Below are 7,908 nucleotides of genomic sequence, written 5' to 3' on the forward strand. Positions count from 1 at the left end.
TAGTATTTGACCAATCAGGAAACAGAATTTCGATGAGATGACTTGCGTGTCCATGGAAGAGCGTCTTTGAGGTCAAAGGGTGAAAAGCGAAACTATACCGACTGCGTCGAAAAAAAACACTATAAATTTTGCCTTTAATAAACAAATATATAAGTTTCCTGATGGTAAACAAAAAGTATACAGTATTTATAAAACTAATTTTTGCTTTGAAAAATGTACAACACTAAAATTTTTAAAATGAGAAGACGTTTTGTAAGACAGCCAACTTCCTCTCATTGACTACATGTTCAAATAGAAATTGGTCGATACCAGGGTATTCCTCGACACAACAGAATTTGTACAAAGTGTTCTTTGGATGCTCTTTCCGTATGGCACTGTTTCCTGGTGGTAATTGTATTAAAGTTGCCAAGTGTGCTAGCTTTTTGCTTTAAAAACGGTAAGGATACTCCAAATGGATGTCAAGTTTTTTATTTTTCATTATTTTCTGATCATGGACTAACACCCTCATAGAATCATCCCCTGGTCTCTCCTGTGGAAGGGCTGCTTGAACTGTGGCTTTTCTTCTAGAGCATTTCATATATGTACGTGTGTATGCTCTTGTTAATGTTAACTTAAAATTTAAAGTATAATTGTTTATAAATGTTCATAATTGGAAAATACGTCAAACAGTTCTTCAAGACGATTACGCCAGCACGAGGTTACGGGTGACGGACGCTGGCATAGTCTATAAATGTCAAGTAAATATGATGATAATTGAAGAAATACATACTTTAAATTCTGTTTAGGATCAACATTGAACTGATAATTGTCAATTGGTATTACATACTTTCATTACTTTCTTGGGGCTAGTGTTAACATCCTAAAATTACATTGTAATCGACAATTTTAGAATTATCTCCATAAAAACAAACGCCTTGAGTCATTATCATTAAGTACAAAAATATTATCCCGTTTCACAGATGACCTCTACAAATATTTTTTTTTTCAAATCGTATTTGGTATATCGTTATGAGGTTGGAGCCTTCCCTCAGATGAACGTCTGCAAGAGTTCTATGATTTTAAAACTGATAAAAGCGCATGTCATGAAATTCGCGACATATCAGATTTATAATTATATCTTCTAAACTTCAGCTAAACAGAATAATGGCATATTACTATTCCAAGACAATTGTTTTCCAATGTGACAAATTGCCAAAAGGTTGTATAGTCTGTCACTAGTCTCAATGGTAACAATTTCTCGACTGTAAATTGAATTAGGAAAAACCTAATATGCTCCATTAAGGAGGTGGGGGAGGGGGGACTTTTTTTTTTTTTTTTTAGAAAAGAAAGGTAGTACGCTGAACTTATTTCTCAATGTAAGCAATAAAATATTAGGACAATAAGAAATTATTTTAATTACCAAGACCCACCTCATGCAATTCAAATTCAATTCCTTTGCAACAAAAAAGTTTCCTTAAATTCCTAAAAGAGATTTCCCGCACTTTAACATCATCTAGGTCTTTTACAGACTTCTTCCGAGAAACCTATTCTTGATCAAGAATTTTTTCTTCGCTCGAGATGGTAAGATTTATATTTTAATATGCTCGCTAATTAAAAGCTTGCATGTCCATAACTTAGCTTTACTATCTAAAGTGAAGAAAACACAAAAGAAAACACGAAGGGAGAACAGAGAAAAGGCGTACATTTTCAACCCCGCCACATACCCGCCAAATACACTATGTGCCAGCCTAGCAGCAGGCGTTGGTTTCACAAAAAGTCATAACTGTGAAATTGATCGTAAATCATGACGTCACAATGTTATTTAGTTTATGACGTCATTACTTACGATCAATTTTACACTTACGACTTTTTGTTGTTTATATTCATTGATATTCTTTCTATAGAATAGGCCAATTTTTGTCTTTTATGCATAGTTTCACATCAATTTTTTGGTACCTTTTACAGCTTGCTAAATGGTATGGGATTTCCCCATCATTGAAGACCGTGTGGTGACCTGTAAAAGTTCAATTGTTCTTTGCTTGGCATTTGGTGGGTGACTATCTCATTGACAATCATACCACATCTCCTATTTATATATGAATACAACTTTAAACAGTGTAGCGCTCTGATGCATCAGCAGGGTGAGTGAATCCTGCTTTTTTGCAACACACCTTGCAGTTATGCCAGTTGAAGGCTCGCATGTAGTAAAAGATTGAAGAACAATCCACAAGTACGACACGTTTACTACTAAGTGTATACATATTACAGAGATAAAGCGAAGACTTTGATTTTGAAAACGTATCTATATTAACGTGTAATTGATTAGTTTTAAGTCAACATGGAATAATAATTAAATACAGCTAGTTTATTTCTTTACCAGACTCGAGCTTAATTTCCTATGCAAATATGTCTTCTTTTTCGCGGTTTTAAAAGTAAATGATTCATTTCTACGAGTGCATTATGTGATTACTGAACAAGCTGGGTTTGCCTATGCTTCCTTTTCACGTTTGCTATTTTATGATTTTCATAATTTTTGACCAAAACAATGTCGGAAACATAACTGATCACAGGGCTTCTAGAATTATGACAAAAACATTCATTATTGGTTTTAAATCATTATTTTACAGAATACTAATACAGCAGCATTGACTGTAAATACTACTGTATAACAATGAATTCCTTGGGATGGAACCACTTCCATTTTGAATTTTGTTTTTATTTTGTTCAAGTAAATGACGGACATTTGAAAAAAAAATAATAATACTACAATCCTGGTCTCAAACCCATTTTTTCTTTAATTTTAAATTATGAATGTTTTTATTATTATTTATACAACATTTCGAGAAAGTATTGCGTTAGTACGTGAAAATACGGTGTTATTATGCTAAAGTTTTGCGTTATAAATAAAGCGATTTTTTTTTCTTTTAGTGTACAAATATTAGCCCAATGAGCTTTTGTACAATAGGCTTTCGATTAAAAGACCATAAGAAAAATCAAAGCGCCGATGGCGTTGAACCTCGGAAATCATGAGATATTTTTATGTATTAAAAAAAACTTCATAATCCGCTGATGGCAAATTGTTCTTTCTGTATTTCCAAAAAGACTTATTATTTACAACGGGATCAGCGCTTTCACCACTACTAGAACTACAAATCCATACAATACTGAGGATTCAAAATTTCAATTTAAATTTCGTTTTCTTTTCCTTTTTTTTTTTGTTTAGTTTCATTGCATTTTTATTTTGTGTCTCAATGTGTAATCTTGACAACCTGTTTTTAGTGTTAAACCTAGCCAATCACGTGGAATCCATATTAAGACATTATTAAAATTTAGTTCAAACTTCTATATATTTAATTGAATTTTTTCTTTGACATTCAATTTTGTTAAATATCTTTTCAATCGTATACTGTAAAAACGGGCGATGTATTTATACAAAATCATCAATTTGATACATCTTAATATTCATTCGCCAGATCTTCCTCGCGGTGGAAGTACTTTTAAGGCGGTTATCAACCGAAAGTCATTTTGATTGACATCAGATAGTTTTAAGACTCAAAAGTCACTGGACTTTCGAGTAATGAAAGAACAGATTTATTTTAGCCATGTAAGTGAAATTGAAACGACTCATGAAACGAAAAAAAATAATTTTGTACGAAACGACCTCAACAGAATGATAGATTTCCACAACTAATTTTAAAATGATGATCAAAATAATGTCACGTTTTATTGGTCAAGTGTGTTTAGTAAAACTAGTCAAGGATTCTGATTGGACTGCACAACCATTGTGATGTGCCGATTTACTTAAGCACCAAATAGTCAATACTTACTTTTGATTATTGTACTAGTAGAAAAGATGTTATTAAGTAGCACTCCGGCTAAGAATCATGCAAAATGTGATACATGGTTGGAAAGCCTACATATTTTCATCTTAGATATTTTGTTTAAAATGCTTTAGTAAACAAAAATTAATATTTGGTTTTTCATATAACCTCTTCTCATAGGAGTGAAAAAATGGTATACAATGCAGTGTAGAATTCAAAGTTAAGGGAGATAACTCTGTGAATGACACTCAAATAAAATAGAATATATTGGATTTTCAATATTGATTATCTCCTAAGAGCAGGCAGACTTGAATGAATAATTACACATTTCATCATATAGACCCATAAAACAACTTGATTACAAAAATAAAAATATGTAGCCTTTTTGTGGTGTATCACATTTTTTAGATTTTGCATGATTCTTACAAAGACTGCTACTTAAAAAAACTTCTTTTTATTTCAGTAACATGTATGCATTGGGATATACATGCAGCAATCATATACGCATAGATACATACCATGCAGTAAAATTTAAAGGTCTTTTTGGTTCAGGCTGACCTAAGAAGCATGCAGAGAGTGATCAGCCTACGATTTTGTCATATTTCTTTATGGAGTATTTTCACCCAGTATGTCCACCTCAGTATTTAAAAAACCGCTAAAAGTCATTAATACAGGAGGATGGGGAATTCAAGAACAAAATTGACAGGTTATACATGTATACTAGTATATCTGCAACACATTGTGAAACATACGGCGGGAAAGACATTTCCAATGGTTTTGACTGAGTTCCTTACTTTCTCAGCTTAATGTACTACTCTAATCTTATATTCATCCTTATTAAAGACTTTGAATAGTAATATGACAACAATGTATGAATTGTCACCTTTACATTTTATTTGTTAGGGGCGTAGGAGGACCTTTACTTAAAAAAACTAATTATTTGGAAGAGTAATCAAGAAAAACAAGATTCTAGCGGAATAAAGATAATTATCTACAAAACTCTACCAAAATAAAACTTGTTTTTTTTTACATTTAGCAACGAACATCCTTAATAGATCTTTTTTTCTATTGTTACGTTGTTAACAAAGAAAAACTACAATATTACCCATGAATTATTGTTTGCACTTTATTTATCAATAAATGATAACATTTTAAAAAAATGATTGGTTAAAATGAAAGCTATCCTTCTTGTTCATATAAATCTAATTGACAGTGAGTTCCTCAGTATAATCAAGCTGAAATATTTCTGCTAGAAAATGTCCCTCTAAGACCAATAATGCACAGTTCATATTGGAACATGGATTTAGAGGTTGTTATTTCACATTCTAAATTTGTCAAGAACCCTTGGGCATCTTTAACAACTCTTTCTACCTCACCACTTTGATAAATATGTTACAATAGTTCGCCTGTATGTCGACAGGCCAAGAATTAATAGCTTTGATTTATGTCCAATAAAAGTCTAGTAAAAAAACAAGTATTTCTTCAAAGGAACAAAATTTCTATGTGTACCTATGTCAAATGTCACACTGCGAAGTTTAACCAATTTTTTATAATGCCCGTCAACCGGGGGTTTTCTCGGCTTGTCATTGGCTGACATAAACTTGACACATCATAACTGAAGTTTTGATTGAATGTTTTCTGTGATTTTTAGTCTTACGCTTTTTGACACGAACTTTTCAACAGAATTAAAAACTTTCATTGAAAACCCGGATTGAAGTAATTCCTGCAACATGTACAGTTTTATTTTGGGTTTATGCTCACTGACCTTTCTTGTGACTAAAGTAACATCGTACAGTTCTGGCTCTCCAACTACCTTTTGCAATTTTCAAAGTCTTGAAGCAAGAAATGTTGTCTTAAGACCGGGTCATAATGCCCCACCAAGAAATCCAGCACCAAATAATTACCAAGTACAAGTCGGACCATTTAATGGACAATCTATACGAGGTAAGATGAGATAATTTTAATGTTCATAATTAATTTAACTGTTTTGTCTTAACATTTTTTTATATAAGAAAAAGATATGATTGTTCTCATTCAATTACCTTTTATATATTTTCGTCAAATCTATATTTACCTTAACGATATGCTCAGACCTATCCCCTATAAATTTTCTTCAAAATTTTCTGGAATTTTCAAAAATTGTTCAGAGTAATTCGCAAAATTATGCCCTTTATCACTAATAACATTTGTAATTAATTAAACTAATTATGCAAATAATATTTGAAAACATCAAAGAATTAAAAAATAAACACGAATCGAAAGATGTAATATCTTCTAATTAAAGTTTCAAATTGTATAACGTGGTTCGACAATGATATCCAGGTGTTCCGAATTTATATATTCATGAGCATTTTTTCTCATTTATATTACACAGGTGCTCCCTCCCCTTTAATTGTTTACATATTGCAACTTTTTATAAGAACAGCACTTACATTACTTGTATTTGTTTGATCGTGTAATGTTTTTAATATTACATGATGTGGTTTCATTCATTTAAGTTTATAACATGGTAATTCTGACCGTATACACTGTACATGATCATATTATACATGTAAATGGTTTATCAATACCATTCGCTGAAAAAAATAAGAGAGAAAAGATGTTATGTGTATAGTAAATGAACACGTGATGATAAAGACATGACAATCAAACACAGGTTATTTTTTTTCGTAATTGAAATAAGAACGTGATAACTTGAAAAATTGTGTTTCCTTTTGTAAGTTCCTTAATCTTACAAATCGGTATGCTATTCAATTCGCGAATCATTTATATTTGTTCAATTTTTTTAAACGAAAACACTCAAAGCTTTCTTGTCCAGGTGAAGCTGGTTAAATTTGTTCAGAAAAAAAAACTTTAGAGATATATTCACTACAAAAAAATAACTTCAAACTTATATACAATGTAGTTCTAGTACGTTTTCTGGTATGGGTTCGTGTTTCTGGTCTCTGTAAACATTTTATTTATTTATTTATTTATTTATGTGCTATGGATCTCTGAATTGGAGTTTTGTACACGGATTTCCCCTTTCTGATATGCGGCACTTCGGTAGTTTTATTTTTCCTTTCCCAACCATGCTGTCAATCTTACCTGTTCTATTCCAGGTTGTCAGCATCGCATGTCAACTAGCCTATTACTTTGATATTGAAATCATAAATTTATTTTACATCAATTTGTACTTTAAAAGAAAGTACATAACAATTATTATAATGTAGTCTGGAATGTAACGTTATTACCATGCTAATATCAAAAAGCAGGGATGTAGCCTGGTTTTCTGAATGGTTGGGGGGGGGGGGGTGCGAACTGATCACTGATAAGCAATTTTACTTACCTTGTATGATTTCTTTTTAACATGTAAATCACAGTTTTGTTTTGATTTTTTTTAAAGTGGGGTGTGATCGAACCCCCAGGACTTGAAAAGTTTATTGCAAATATTGCTCGCTCGTTTAAATCTATTAACAATTATTAACCTAACCTCCTTAAGTCAACCAGAGTAAATCTAAATTAGTCACGATGGCACAGGTTACGTTGTCGATTTCGATGTAGTATTTTACACTTTTATCATATTAAAACTTTGAATTTTGGATATTTGATTTGTATCATATAAATGTACATGGATTTGTTAAATACTATCAATCATTTTAGAATTTTTAAATAATATTTAAAAAACCTAATGAAAAACAACCATTTCGCAGTGTGTGATAAATCTGATGTGGTTATATGTTTTGTTTGCCCTAGTGACTTAACCTTTGTTTTTTTTCTTTTCAGTTGATATTACATTGTTTATTTTAGTTGTTTTGGTTTTATTTTATTCGCATGACCTTTTCCTGAGATAATAACTGATATATTACACATACATATACGTGTCAGTTTTATATGACGTACATGTACCGCTTGTCAAACACCTTATGTTATGAAATAATTAAATGATAATTCTTTAGCGATGAAATATATAAAGGAAAACGGAAATTTTATTTTATTTTTTAAGAGCACCCAAAAGTAAGCGAGCTACCCAATCCCATATCACACAAAAGCAATTATAGCAACAAAATCATGACGATAACGTCACCAATAACAAAACAATGCATTTAAAAAAAAAATATTAGGCTCT

Source organism: Perna viridis, chromosome 12 (assembly GCF_037379345.1).
Source record: "Perna viridis isolate PV_CMFRI_1.1 ecotype Kerala chromosome 12, ASM3737934v1, whole genome shotgun sequence".
NCBI classification, from domain to species: Eukaryota; Metazoa; Mollusca; class Bivalvia; order Mytilida; family Mytilidae; genus Perna; species Perna viridis.